Source organism: Lineus longissimus, chromosome 14, assembly GCF_910592395.1.
Source record: "Lineus longissimus chromosome 14, tnLinLong1.2, whole genome shotgun sequence".
Classification (NCBI taxonomy): domain Eukaryota; kingdom Metazoa; phylum Nemertea; class Pilidiophora; order Heteronemertea; family Lineidae; genus Lineus; species Lineus longissimus.
Window position 1 is genome coordinate 3,339,261 of NC_088321.1, and position 16,155 is coordinate 3,355,415.

The following is a 16,155-nucleotide window of genomic DNA, read 5'->3' on the forward strand; positions in this document are numbered from 1 at the left end:
ATTGGGTAATAGGGGGCGTGTTTTGAGTTTTTCCTGCCAGTTGGCTGAAAAGATTGGAAATATCAAAGTCTGTCTAATTTGTCGATTATAAAAAAATTTCCATGGTCAATCACCAATTTAAATCGCACCAGTTACTCGCAAGACTAACCCGTATATCATATCCGAATTTCAGTTTCACTACTTGACGCATTCTTTGATGCGTCGCGGTCAAACATTGACAATTTAACTGCTAAAAGGCTTAAAAAATCAATTGTGGTCTTGTCTCTTGTTTTTATGGAACCACGGCGTTCGCTTCTTCTTTTACTCTCTCGGATAATTCAACTCATTTGTGCCACTGCGCACACATGTACTGTAAATTGTTTCTGATGAGGTGACTCAAAAATTGATGTACACAATGTTTGTTCGGTTTAAGCCAAATTGCACGTTCAACAATATTGGAACGGTATACCTCACACCACTTTGTGCTTATATGTGCGCCAAAACAAGCTCATCAAGGGGAAAATGAACCGTTTTCTAATCTAAATAAACTAGAAACTGGGCTTCAAAATCACAAAACTATCAAATATCCAATTAAATAACACTTACATTAAATTAGAAAATTTAAGTAGACATGAAATGGGATTTCTAAACATGTGAACATCTAACCACAAAAAACGCGACGTTTTGCATTTGTTCATTTTTTTTGTTTTGTTTACCGCGAATGCGAAATTAAACCTGCTATAAAACTAGTTGTAGTCGGTCAAAATTAATAAGATATGAATATCCCATTAGATGACAACAAATAGAACCATGTGATACCCTCAGATGGAGGCAAGCACTTAATATTTCTAAACCCTGAACGGGGCAAGGCATTTCAGGTAGTCGCAACCAATTCAGGAAAAAAATAGTAACACTAACAACACAATAAACCAAGGTAGACCCAATAAAAGTATACATTTTCCAAAAGCTTATAATGTTATCTAAATTCTTTCCCCATTTGGTATTGAAAAAGAAACAAAGTTTACCCACTTAAAAGGGACTTATTCACCAAAAAGGGCCCGGGGGGGGGGTCGGCCAGCCAAACCACCCCTCACGACCACAAACATTGACCAATACGCACTGTACTCTGATGAACCAAATATACCACCTAACAAGGTGCGACTTACGTAAATAGAATGTTTGGAAGAAAATCGCGAGTCCGGGTCTTCTGGTAGTTCGTATTATATATACTAGCATATACCCGAGGCGCGGGCTGTTCGAGGTATAAAAATCGGATTGTGTGGGTGCTGGTATGTTGTGGGTTTGGTGTAAATGGGGTGCTGGTTTGTGAGTAACACTTTTTAGCTCACCTCTTAGCAGAGGTGAGCTTATCCCATACCGTGGCGTCCGTCGTCCGTCGTCGTCGTCGTCGTCGTCGTCGTCCGTCGTCCGTTAGCAGGGCACGTTTCGTAACTGTTAGAGCTATTGAGTTGAAACTTGGTACAAATGTACCCTTATGTAATGACACCTTGGAGACCAAGTTTCGGTCCGATTCGTTTCATGGTTTGGCCACCAGGGGGCCAAACGTTAAAAGTGAAAATATGCAATATCTCCCTTAATAGTAGTCGGGAAATTTTGAAAAAAATATGGTAGGTACTTCTAGCAAAGGTGCATCATATATCCTCCGGGTTTTTGATTTGACCTCCTTTTCAAGGTCACAGAGGTCAAATGGTGTAAATTGGCCGTTAGGATGTAACGATGGCACGTTTCTAAACTGCAATGACTATTGATACCAAATTTGGTACACATTTACCCCTTAGTCAGGTGATCTCAGGGACCGAAGTTTGGTCCAATATGATTCACCACTTGACCACCAGGGGGCAAAATCCAAAAACCTTAAAAATGTGATTATTCCTTAACTTCTTGCCCGATTGCCACCAATTTGATATCATGGGTACATCTAACCACCATACAGTATATGTCACACAGGTTTTTAATTTGACCTTCTTGTCAAGGTCACAGAGGTCAAATGGCGTAAATTCGCCGTCAGGCCGTAACTATGGCACGTTTCTTAACTGCAATGACTATTGATCACAAATTAAGTACACATGTACCCCTTGGTCAGGTGATCTCAGGTACCGAAGTTTGGTGCAATCTGATTTGCCATTTGGCCTCCAGGGAGGGGGCCAAATCCTAAATTCTTCAAAATGCCATTATTCCTAGTAATGACTAGCCCGATTGGCACCAATTTTATATCATAGGTACATCTAATTCTAACAACCATTCAATGTGTCACCCGGGTCTTCTTTGATTTGACCTACTTTTCAAGGTCACAGAGGTCGAATGTACTGTAAATTGGCCATTTTGGGGAAATTGTAATTGCTTGGACCTACATCAAACCTAACACTACATGACACAATACCATGCTCTTTATCCATCTTTCCTCCACATGAGGTGAGCACAATGGCCCTGGCCATTTCATTTTCATGAGTGTAATACTTCTTGAAAACGGAACTATGTAACCATGTACATGATGTACAGGCGTCCACAATGCTAAACCAATTCTCGGAAAACCAAGATGGTGTAGACTGGTGATGTACTCGATATCAGCCAGCGATTAGCGCCTGAATGGTTTAAGTTACCGGTGTGTGCGTAAATCTTGTCTCCCGTTGGGTACATTGTGTCCTAAGATGAGCTTTTTGTGAATAAATGGCCGTCTCGAGGTGGAAAAGCAGCATTTTTCCTTCAGATATGGGCGCCGCCATCTTGCATGCTGGCGTCAGTGACGTCGATTGTGATTGGTGGATGATGCGCGCATGGAAGGGACCATTTGAACAGGACATCTGATTGGTTGATAGCGGAGGTGGGAGGTGGCTCGGCAATTTTCGTGACGGTAATAATGCAGAGAGATAACTGATGGACTTCTCGGCGAAGAGATTACTTGGAGCTCTCCAGTTGACGGCATCTCCACAAAGTTGTTATTTATTCCAAAACCACCAAGATATTCGACGTATGACACCCTCAGTGACACTCTTACTTATGATCCACACCTACGAAACCAAAAGTTGCAAGAATTCGACGCATTTTCGAGGCCCAATTTTGGAACAAAAATCGCCTCCTATTTAGCGGCCACAACGCGCATTATAGTATAGATATTAACCTACAGTTGGTTATTCAACCCGTCGTTGGAGTGGTGATTGGCGAGTTATTTATAGTAACAGTGAAAAGCGGTTTCCCCGAAAGTAAAAATCGCCGAGCCAACAGCCGTGATTGGTCATTCTTCACGGCTGCACGGTGATTCCCCATTGTGGCGGGTGATTCAAATAGCATACGGCATTAGCCGTAGGTGCCCATTTTCAACTTTTTAAAAGGCTCAACGTATTCCGTAGGTTCCCCCATATGGGTTTTAAGCACCGACAACATGCTAAACTGCTAACCACAAAAATATGTGATGACGTGGAGTAGAAAAACGCTTTTCAAGAATTATTCTCAAACCAGTGCCATCACTTCTCCTCAAAACTGTCGAATAGCAAAATGCGAAACATATCGCTTTTCATATAAATTTTATCTTTGACATTATATCTAAATAGTTTTATAGAGATCAGTGACTTTGAAGCAGGCATTTGCTTTTAAATAGGGTGTTTTTAACGGCCATGTTCAGCTGATCGAAGAATTGTTCAAAATCCAGTTGTGCGGAATTGGCTTGGGTGTACCACGCGACTCGATAGAGCACTGTCCAAATGCGCGTCTTTCGGAATAGTCGTTGGCTTTGATGTTGAAGCCATGTTCCCTAGTTGCCTGAATCTTTATTTGAAAGACTCTGCTTACACATAATCCACACCACACTATAGGCCTTTTTACACGGTGTGTGTTGACCGAACCGGCCTAAACCCGATCCGGATTGGTTCTGACAGGGTCAGTTCACCTGGAGAGAAAATCCAATTTAGACGGTGCGGGTTCTAGCTGAACCGGCTTCGATCCGGATCGGGGCCGGTTTGTTCGTGCCGTGGCCGATGGTGGCGTTTGCCGGTTTTAAAATGTATTAAATGACCTTCAATGCTCACGTTCTACTTAGAAAAATCGATGTTTTATCGGCCATTGCATCCTCCTGTCACAGCTTTGACTGCACGTACAATTTACAGACCAGTTTGGCAAATCTTCGAATCTCAAAATGTACATGTAGCTAGTGTCTATGAACTTCCCTTGCAATATGTTCACTGTAGGCTACAGTCTCTATTAACTGATGGATATAATAGGATACACATGGTTGATGCACATGGGTACATACTCTTAATCCTTGAAAGAGAGACTTGGGAGCCCGCCCCCAAACAGCATGCTCACGATTAATGTGACCTGTAGATACGCCTAGTAACTTCAGGCAGGCCTACATTTTTTTAAAGCGTTGGCAATTGGCTGGAAAAGGGCTATACTCGGGGCTCTTCTTTTGAAATGGACGCATTCCATGCTATTGTTCGAACTTCGGCTTGAATAAAGCTGACACGATGTTTTCTATTCTCATAAGTTTAATCGGATTGATTGAAGAAAGCTTACAGGATGTCAGGAAAACCTTAGGGCATCTTGAACAAGCTCAATGTCCATTTCAATAAACTCAGTGCCGGGCTCAACATCCTCATTGTGATCACCAAGAGCATGATCTTGAATGTCCAAAGGGCCGACATCAACACAGGCTGCGGGTGGAAGACTGCCTCGAAACCATTTATGACAACCTGGTTAGGGACTGCCTCCCAAGCGTGACTGATGATGCCAATTACATAAAGCAAGGAAATGGGGTCACAGTTTCCATCGTTGCCAGTGTTTTTTTATTTCCATGTTTTCCACTGTTGCATAGCTGCTGCCTTGAACGACAGCATCACTGCGACATCTTGCTACTATGAAATTGATGTGCAGCCCGCTGGAACGAAGTCCAGGATGACATCAAGCTCCATTATGGCATAGCCGAAGGCTTCTCCGCGGTGAACTTGGTACATATCGACAATAAGAAAGTACTGATTGCAGTTCTCTGCCTCCAAATGTGAAGCCTTTGTTTGACAGATGTATGAAGGATGACAGTCGAGAAGGAAAAATGTCCGGTCCATATTGAAGACGAAATTGAAAGGAATGTTGAACTCTCCAATTGTTCCTAGTACGCTATCGCGAAACACTGTAACTCGCTCAGCTGCATCAGCTGGTATTGTAGTGGTATTTTTGTTAGATTGCCGTAAACTAATGTTCTTGCGTTTCATGAATTCACACACCCATCCATTTGATGCCCTAAATTCGTGAAGAATCGGTCTAGCTTCAATTTCTTCATTTTGTCTCCGTTCATCCAAGGTTTCCCACAATGCTCTGAACAATTTCTAGTGCTTTATCATGTAATGTCTGAACAGAGACCGGCAAACGTCAATTTTTCATTGCAAGAAACCATTCATGAACATTATTTTCCACATCAGTCCAACGTCCTTGACTCTGCTCCCGACGCCGAATTTTTCTAACTTTTTCATAGCCATCCTCAGCAGTTTCCTCTAGACGCTCCCTGTCCCATTTTCTAAAGGTTTCATAGGGAATCCTATAGTGCCCAGCGAATTCTGAACCATCCTGTACTGTGCCATAGCAGCCTCACAGTCCCATAGGTACCTTAACTTCTCGTTCACCTGGTAGCTCCTACACCTTTTCGCTAATGCTCCAGCTGCCTGAGCCTGCATCTAAGCGGTACCGGATATTCCAAAACGTGCCGTGTGGACGCTGAGCTTCACATTCATTCAGTAGTAAAACTTAATGGGTCTAGGAATTGATTGCATAATACTAGTGTCAAGACCCGGTGTCAAGATGACCCATACAAATGGCACCATGATCAGGCACTGTGAAATCTACATTATTGATCATCCACATTGACAGACCAAACCATTCATGGAAATCGCCTCCCAGAATGGACCTCTTTGGCGTTGCTGGTCATATTGGTGTCATATAGGGCTATGAATAATCATGGATAAGGCGGGCTTACTGACTTTTCTTTGTCTGGACTCTCTTTCAAAGATTTAGAGTATATACACTTATATTAGATACATAACACGACTCATTGCTATACAATGTACACACAGATTCAAACCGACCTGGTCTGTTCGCATGTACACGACAGCACGAACTCGCATTTACCGGCCTAATTCTCCTGAACTGACGGTTAATGTCGGTTCGGGCTAGTTAAAATCCCATTTACACGGTGCGTGTTGAACCAAAGAGGTTTCGATCGGGGTTGAAACTGCACCGTGTAAATTGGGCTATAGTCCCAAAGAGAGAACCTGATCGCTGAACTAACCTTTGTTTTTAAACTTCCTACGGCACCTATTTCCTTGATCGCAATTGTTTCATCCGTTTTCATATCTTGGTACGACCAAACTGTGCCGTACGCACCTCCGCCTAGGAAACCGTCTTCTTTCCTTTTAAAATCCGAAAATTTTCGCTCCTTTGTTGTGTCTGAAATAAATATAAAACGAAACTGAAACGCTCATTAAGTATGACCAAATAAAAACTGAGGGATGTACGAAAGCTATAATGTGGTAATTTCGTAGGCTTCAAGTGTTCGTTTTTGTGTTATTAGAAACCGGTGGTGGTGGTATTGCTGCTGAACTCTCGCGGACGCCTTTGGCGAAGTTCGGGCCCAAGCCGCAGATCGGTACGAAAGCCCAATTGGCTATGTCCATGTAAACTCAAAATAGAATATTCAAACCTCAACCAGGCACGTTTGCGAATGCATGTTTTTATAACTCGAAAATGACTTGATTTACTATGATTATGAAGGTAACTGTTCAATTTATACTGTAAATAAAGTATATTGTCTTGTCGTTCTTTGAAAACCTAGTTCTTTGAAAATACTATACGGGGTTTAGTTTTGAGTTACATTTGTCCTTTCCATTGGTGCACGTACAGTGATAAAGTGCATGTTAATGAGCAAATTTACATTTACGATGAGAAAAAAACAAAACGTCACGTCAAAAACTAAAGTGTCGGGGGGAACAGTTGTTTTCTTGCCATTGCTACTCGATTTAAATGGTATCCAACACAAAGGAGGGCTTAAAAACCAGCATCTTATCAGAAATGCAAGAACTACCAGACGTTAATATGATTCCGGATGAGCTGAGACAAAAGGAAAACACTTTAATTTGCTGCCATTATGACGTCATAGATTGTTGCCCTAATTGCTAAGCAATTATAGTTACAAGCCTCACAGCCACGGTCTTTGTCACAACCTGGCATTTCTTCGCATAGGAGAACTTCTTATCTTCCTCAGCAGTGGTCAGCTCCTGTCTTTCCTGTGTCTTCAGGGCAGACTTCAACTCTGCCCATGTCGCAACCTTGGTCGGGTTACCAGGCACAACCAGTCAATTCCCCAGGCTTGCCTTTATCTCAGCCTTGGTACAATTCTCAGCCGATTCAAGTTTCTACATATGGTAAGCCGCTTATTGCTACATTCTCCGGCTCAAAGGATGTTAAGATTCTGTGTCTTTCAATCAGTGGCGATATGAGGTGAAATGCTTGCAAAAGGCTGAGCAGCCACACGTTGTGCTGCAGGCCATTCGTCAATCGTTGAAGTATCCTGCATCGGATGTTCTCTTGCACATGGGTGAAGATGTCACTGTCGAGGAAATCCTCCATAAATTTGATATCATGTTTGGTAATGTCCTGCCAGCGGAGAAGCTGTTGGAGAAATTTTATGTAGCAATACGCGGCTTACCATATGTAGAAACTTGAATCGGCTGAGAATTGTACCAAGGCTGAGATAAAGGCAAGCCTGGGGAATTGACTGGTTGTGCCTGGTAACCCGACCAAGGTTGCGACATGGGCAGAGTTGAAGTCTGCCCTGAAGACACAGGAAAGACAGGAGCTGACCACTGCTGAGGAAGATAAGAAGTTCTCCTATGCGAAGAAATGCCAGGTTGTGACAAAGACCGTGGCTGTGAGGCAGGATGCCCTGGATGTACCATCGAGTATGCTATGTCAGGCAGAGAAGGTTGTGACGCAAATGCATGCTCCTCGTAGCAAGAAACGACAGGCTGTGAGGACGCTGGCTGTGACAAAGACCGTGGTGAAGAATACTGGTTGTGACTAGTAGTCAAGGGAGGTTGAGATAGAACATTTTGATGACCAACAGGCTGCGACCAAGACAAAGGATTACGAAGGATATGTTGTGACGAAGAAGAATGATGAAGCGTTGATGGAACAGGTTGTGAACTAACTCTGTCCTGAGGCAATAGCGATGTTGGATAGGGCTTAATGAAAAGTTTACGATGGGGGAGACCATGTGAAGGACGACCCGAGCCCACTGGACCATGAGATTCCGAGGGGCCATCAGCAAATGAAACCCTTCTCGTTGACCCACCGGAACCATAACGGTCAAACACCCCACAACCTTCCATGGAATCGCTCCTTGGTGTACTATAAATACTGTTGAATGTAACTGCTGGCCTGTGTAGGAATGACCTGTGGTTGTGATGACAAACAAGCTTATTGTCGGCTTATCCTTAATTCTATGTGCTTGCAGGTATGTACATATTCGTGTTCTGTAAATTGTAAATATATTCCGTCATTCCGTCATTAAAAGCCATTCCTTGAGTTTATCACTCTACTATAACATTATTCCTTGCTTATCCTTAATTCTATGTGCTTGCAGGTGCCTGTATGCCTGCTAATTTGGCCACTGGCCGGAAATATCGGCCACACTTAAGTCACATAACCATGTTATTTCCTGATGGAAAATAGTTTATCTTAGCATTGGTTAGTGCAAACCGGTTGACCCCGTACCCTGGTACGTAAATTTATTTGAATTTGAGTATAAAATGTTAGCTCAAATGGTTAACTGTTAATCTGTTTTTTGTTTCTTACCACACAGGAATTGGGCTTGTCGCTCCGTGTGAGAAATCCACCCAAAACTAAAGCGTTTAGTAATTAGTAGCACATATGTACACTCACCGTAGGGACCAAGAATGCTATCTTCAGTGCTGTGTATTTTGTCAGTCAGTTGTTTGAAGTCTGGTGTAAAAGCAAGGAGAATTACCAGCGCTGTGTAATCGCCCAACGACATATAACCCAGACTGGAATAAAAATAATATGATTATATTAAGAGAGTTGCGACCATTTCTTATCCGTCCATTCTTGGACCAATCCAAGGTCCAATGCAGTGACATCAACCTGCTACATGCATCTTAATATATATTTACGCCATCCCTGGTTGCGATTTGACCATTTTCGCGTTTATATAACATGCTCGCCTAAAACTTCCAGGTGGAAGTGCAAGTGTCATTTCAAACTTAATATACCTATTATAAAAGTACTTAATGTATTTGTCTTACTATCGAGATTTCGACCTACCTTTTAAGGACATCCCATAGGTCAGTGAGTTTCTCTGCATTGAATATCTTGAAATCGATGGCCAGATCGGACGAGCCCATTTCCTCGTGCAGTTCATGCCATTTATTTAGTGAGTGTTCACACTGCTGACCCGTAACGAACTCCTTCAGGTACATATAAAGTTTCCGCTCAAGCTTTTCGGCGTCCTTTTCCCCTTTATCCTAAACAATATGAAGTTTGTATCATGATCAACAACCAATGAATATAAATATGAACAATTTTTCTGTCCTGACACACAGTAAACCAAAAGTTATTGCGAATAGAATAAGTGTCCTGCATAAACAACTGGCGATTGGTTGTTTTCAGAGAAACAGACATATTGGGACTCGACATCAAAGTTATTGCTGCCACATATAGTGGACAAATATGGAACACATTAGCGTTGTTTATACTAAACGTAGCTTATCACTAGCTTTGAAGTTTGAGACCTGTAATTTTAATTAAAACGTTTATTCTACATCCCAATACGGTCTGAGTTTGATCCGGGGAAAAGCAAGGATTGTATTACTGGATAAACCGGAGTGGTTTACAAGGAAAAAATTTTTTGGCGTTTCACAATCCTACAGTTGAGACTTGAAAACCGAGGTTCCTTGTATCTGGGGTCTATTCCAGGGCAGGTTAAAGACCCCACCAAATAAGGAACACGAGTAGCTTGCGTGGACCCAACCTCTCGCCGAAGTTTGATTCACTCGGCCAATAAACCCAGTTGGCGCATAACCATAGTGTCACGCATAAACGCTCATCCCGCCTTTGAGGAAGAATACTCCCTGGAGAAAATCACCTCCAAGTGCAGAGCAAACGCTTATTGAAAATGAAGAAGCGTAGCATACTATTGAAGCGAAAAAATGCGATAATAAAACGATAAATATATTGGAGAAATGAGAATAATGTCTATAGTTTTAGGTTTCTGTTCCCAATTGTAGACTGCCTAGACTTACTCACGTACCAAGTGCTCACTTAACGTATTCCTTTCACCTATATGCTTCTTCGTGGTATGGGACAGTGTATCTAACTTTTTTGAGAGTTCATCTATGTTGTTGCGGTTTTTTTCTAATTCATCATCTACTGAAGTTAGTTTCGTGCTTTTGACATCTTTCCTTGCTTGAAGAGTAGCAAAATGGTCTTCTTCTTTTTGAAGCTCCTTTTCAATACCGCTTTTATTCGACTCTTCCTCGTCAAGTTGTTTCTCGAGGTCTTTTATCTTCCCTTTGTTTTCTCTTATATTTGCCAATCGAACTGAAACAAAAATTTTTCTTTTAATAATACAAAATATGTACATGTATAAGCATGTTTGTGGTAGTTTTAGTGACAATACTAATATATTCTCGTGATTGCGTCTTTGATCGAACTCAACATCATGTTAAGTGGCTTTTAGATACTTTCCGTGGTAAAAAGAAAATTTCTTCAGAAATCCCGTGTTTCATCCATTAACCATGGTAATATCAAGAATATATAAAAGGGGCATGTTTTAATTAGAAATTGAGTTCATTATCTTAGTTTACCTTCCTGCAATCTTTCCCTTCGAATATCCTCAGCTGTACGCTGGAAGCAGAAATTTACAACAGACTCAAATTTCAGTAGAACCATAAAGGCCTAATTGGCAAGGTATGTGAATTTTGTAGCGACTTAATTGTTAGCTAATGAATATCACGTGCAATCTATTAACCATTCTCATCACATACAGTATAGAATCGAGTTTGAACGACTGGTTCATTATTTCCATAGCACACTCACAATCGTAAAGGGAGTGAATAAAACATAACAAGTATTATGAGGAATGGCTGAATGGCTTGACATGGTGGATTAGACGAGATGGTACGGTCAGTTTCACCCTAGGACTTCTAACCGACTATTGAGTACGGGGTTGCGATTGGAGTAATGCTGCACTGAATAACCGCCCCGGCTGGTTTACTTGTTGTTATGCGGGAGGATCTCTGAATATCAGAAACCGGTTGTTTTAATCTCTATTCTACTGTATATCCTACGTGCACTGTTAAAACAGTCATCAACATCTCTTGAATATTGACCTTTTATCAGTCATTTCCGATAATTTCGATGAACAAATACTTATAACGGCCATTATATGTCATTTTCATCATTACTGTTATTCATTTATCGATGACGAATATCAAGTGATTATTGAGTTATCAGCGATGTCTTTTTTAATTTTTCGCTGGCATGTTCAGTTTCTGGCTTCTGCGAAACGTCAGAAACATTTGTGCATCATGAGTGTACGAACATGATGAATTTAAAGTCAATAGCAAAGCATTAGCTCTTTATCTATAGATACATCATTCGATCAGTGAACATGTGATTTTCATAAGCCCTCAGCGCTCTGCAATATTCTAATGTCATCACTGACATTCGTTCATATAACCTAAGCTGTTCCTCCTTTTTAAAACAATGGCCTTGATATCGCCATTCAATAATGACATTAACCGTCTGCAACTTCGCAACAAGTTTTATGAACTTAATATATAAACTCATTGATACGGGTCACTTCTGATCAATCGAATCTTACTTCGCCAATTACCAGTTGCGGACGTCCGCTATTTCTGAATGTATCATCTTCGAACCTGATTTTTACAGCCATCCTCAAATCTGAGAATGCGCCAACCGACGGAGGCCAATACCACTGTAAACGAACTATATGTGGATGTCCTGATTTTGCATGAGTGAAAACTTCCAATTGCACATTAATAACTAATTTTCACAGTTTTGTTTTTTCCATACCATAGACTACAAGAAACTTCAAGACCAATGATATTTGCAATTAAAATCCGAGCCAATTAAGTTGATTGCCTTTCTTAATTTATAGCTTAATTTCTGAACCGGGTTGATATGAAAACGTTTACTAAAACTTATTGCAGTCGTCCTGGACGCATTGACCCAACGCGCCGCGTAGCGGCAAAATAGCGAAGCTGGCGAAACATCTATAACGGGTCACTGTGATCTCATTGATATGGACTTATAGCGCGATTATGGGGTTGTAACTATTTTGCTGTATATTGTCACGAGGAAAGAAAAGCACGCGACCTAACGCCAACCTATTTATGTAAAGTGATAATTAGAAGGTATATAGTTCAGGAAATGTTAATAAATAATCATTCCTTATCGTCTTTTGGGAGCATTTTTAATTGTAAAAAGGATATGCCTATGTCACAGTGTCTTTGCGATGGTCATTTTTATCACAGTAGTCTCGCGCAGCTAGACCCTCTTCACTTATCAGTCTGGCGCAATTCATTATACTAGACCTAGACGTATTCCACCACAATGCATCTGGGCCGAAGAAACACTGCGCAAGATTGCCTCGAGCTGGAGCTAAGAATAGATTTTGCTAATGAGCATACTTCCTCATTGAGATTTCCCAGAATGGTGCATATCGCGCGAAGCTACTTAGTCTAATACCATTCGGTCCCACGTAGTGGCGCTGAGGCAGCCGCTGTAATCAAGGGAGTGGTTGAGTCACTGTATATTATGAAGGACCTTACCGAAATTGCTTACATTTTCGCATTGCTACAATGAAAGACCTATTACTGAAACCACATGTCTGTTGACTGTGCTTTACAGTCAACATACACCACTATACCCCTCACACTCAGAAACCACAAACGCCCTCCCCTTACTTCTGGATTTATTTTTGTTTAATGCATTATTTTACAACAAGAAATCGGTCGGAAGGGATCAACGTATACCAATTCATGAGCATATGTAATCGGATACTGTATTGTGAAATTGTGTTCGAACTTTCTGACGACTGTCGCGCTGTTTCATCAGGCCCCAGAGGAAATTCAGCAATAAGATTTCATATCTATAATAACCAATCAGATACCAGAAAAATAATTTTGTTCCCCCTATTTACTTTTTCCTCGTGACGGACACAAATAAAGATTAAATAACGTTTCTTGCATCATTTGCTGTGTTCCAGTGACTGATGGCATATACCCTCGATATAAATAATCGGCAGCTGAAAGCATTATTATAACATTTGACATTTTTGAAAATACTTATAATTTTCCTCGCTGTGTAAAACAAACCTAAGCAAAGGTCCTGAAATATGCATCACATCTGCATATTGTTCTAGCCTACCCATCTACCGATTCTGGATACTTATCATGAGTATCCCCCTCCTGATTGGAGGTAATAGAGAGAATTTCCCACCCCAACACAGCTCTGAGCATGAATTACAGTCATTATGAGACACATTCAACTGAACAAATGTAAAGAACGATTTCATACTGATGAACCACCTTCACTCGTGAACGGAATATCCGAACATTCCAATTACGCTGCAAATCATGAAGCCGCATTCCAAGTTGAAAGCGGCGGCCTCCAACTTTGAATCTGACATCATATATATATATATATAATCCACTTAGTTTTTTTAAAATTCTTGCGGATAAAATTTGTTAGGTCTACACTTTTGGTATTAAAATTGACCTATCACGTTCCAGATGTGTGAGTTCAACTAAGTTCATTTGGTAACACCGATGTGAAAAACACTTTTAAAACGTTTAACCATTCCGTAAAATCCTGATTTTATTTGAATATGGTAATCCCAATTTAAAATAGGCTCCCCTCTGATGAACTGTACTGTATACCGTATAAAGTTCATCTGGAGTTTCGGGGTTTTATAAACAGTAAAGTTGAAGCTTACGAAACACAGTGCCATCCGTGACACACTGTGGCGAATGTGAGATATGTTATTGCGTGCGTTTGAATTTACCACCATCCTGTATGTGGCGGCCTCTGGACTAATTAAAAAACAGTTGACGAGGATTTTTGATGCAACATGACGAGGACAATCGTTTAGTTTCTGAAGACGAATTGGCAAAAATATAGGACTTTAGGCGCAGATGAATATGAGACGGGAGCTTAATTCGTTGTTGAAGCAGGCTATAAGGCTGTAAGGAACTTGTGTTTTCGAGCCGAAATAAAGCTATGGTTTTAATTGACAGCACTGTTCCAAGACTGACAAATCCCTCGATCATCAAACCTCTGCCGTATAGAAAGCTAAATCTCCAATATTTTTATCCAATGTATACCGATGAACCGATATTGTGCAATATGACAGGCCCTTTCAACCTCGATATTTCAACATGTGCGATGGTCCAAACTTTTTCGGTGATGGCAAAATAGTGCCAATATTTTACGGATTAAATCATCTCATCACAAGCATTTTGTAGGACATATACAAGTTGAAATATTGTTGTACAATAACTAATAAGCTAAAGTGAATTTTCCTGATCTTGAGGTTATTTATAAATAAGTGAAGTATAGATACGTTACCGACTCGACAATGCCCAATGATCTCAATGCACCTTAATGATATTCATCTGTTCGACTGTACACATTTTAAAAAAGGTTTACTCTTTTTACGAAGCGGTTAAACGTTTTTAAAGTGTTCTTCATACATTGTCATATCGTTGTGGCCAAATTAACCTAGTTGAACTCAGAAATGTGAACACCAGATTATCCTTAGGGTAGGTCTAACCAATTCTCGAGTGTAATAATCTGTTTCAAATTTCTAGGGTCTTCTTTGCTTGGTTTGCCTGTCCCGCATACAGACCTTTTGCAACCCTCATGTTCCCTCCATTAGACAGTATTCTCCCCCTGACATATAAAAAGAGTATTGTTTTTTCAAGATGTCAACTAACGCCGTTCAATTATGACACCAGCCGCGCATGCCAAGAACTGTCTATTTGTTTACCGCCGCTTATTATTTTACTTTCAGCGGGAATGTGTTCAAACACAAAATTGGAGCCGGCATAGCTTTACATGTAGCCCGGTGTACCGGGTGGAGCAACGCGCCATAGCTACCGCACCAAAATACTGTTAACCAAGTTTAGAACCGATATGTCGATGACATCGTTGGAGTTATCATAAGAGGGGGGGGGGGGTGATTTGGATATTCTACTGAATAAACCCGTTACCCCAATGCAGTGCTGAACTCAAAAGTGAGGCATTCTCTGCAGACAACGAAGGGTGTATTTTGAGTTAAGTCCAGAGATCAGTATACAGTGTATATAAAATATTCGGACAAAAATGTCTGAACTTGATTCAATCACTGACCTCCATGTTTTCGCGGTAATGCTTTCATTTAAAACACGAGCAAATTATCCGGGGATCGAGCGGGCATGTTGATAAAATCAGCCTTAACTCCAGACTAACGATCGACAGTAACGTGGGACTCTGGACGCAAGGGCCCAACGCGCCGCGTAGCGGCAAAAAAGCGAAGCTGGCGAAACATTTATAACGGGTCACCGTCACTTATTATTGGACTTATAGCGCATTTACGGGGTTGCAACTATTTTGCTTTATAGTGTCACCAGGAAAGAAAAGCATGCGACCTAACGCCGATCTATTTGTATAAAGTGATAATTGGAAGGTATATAGTAGGAAATATCAATAAAATAATCATTCCATGTCGTCTTTTGAGGGCATTTTTGATTGTAAAAAATATGTGTACGTCATCGTAGTCTCTGCAATGATAATTTTATCAGAGCAGTCTCGCGCAAGTAGAAGTTCTTTACCTATTAGTTCCTCACTTATTAGTCTCAACGTCTGGCGCAAAGCCAGACGTTTTCCATTACGATTTCACTACGATGTTTGACAAGAAGGAGCAGTGCGCGAGATATGCTAATGAGCAGACTTCCCTCGCTTGAGTTTCGGAAGAATGTTCCATATCGCGCTAAGCTCATCACTACTGATTATGACAGGCGTGCAACGGTAGGTATCTGCTCCCCAACTTCCACCCTAATACGGTACAATAAGTTACCATTTGATGGGAATGGG

At 41.1% G+C, this 16,155-nt stretch overlaps 1 protein-coding gene across 1 annotated transcript in view; it reads left to right on the forward strand.

Annotated features, from left to right (window-relative positions):
• Positions 1–16,155, forward strand: part of LOC135499123 (transcription initiation factor IIE subunit beta-like) — a 462,452-nt gene that overhangs the window by 80,740 nt on the left and 365,557 nt on the right. The window lies entirely within an intron of this gene.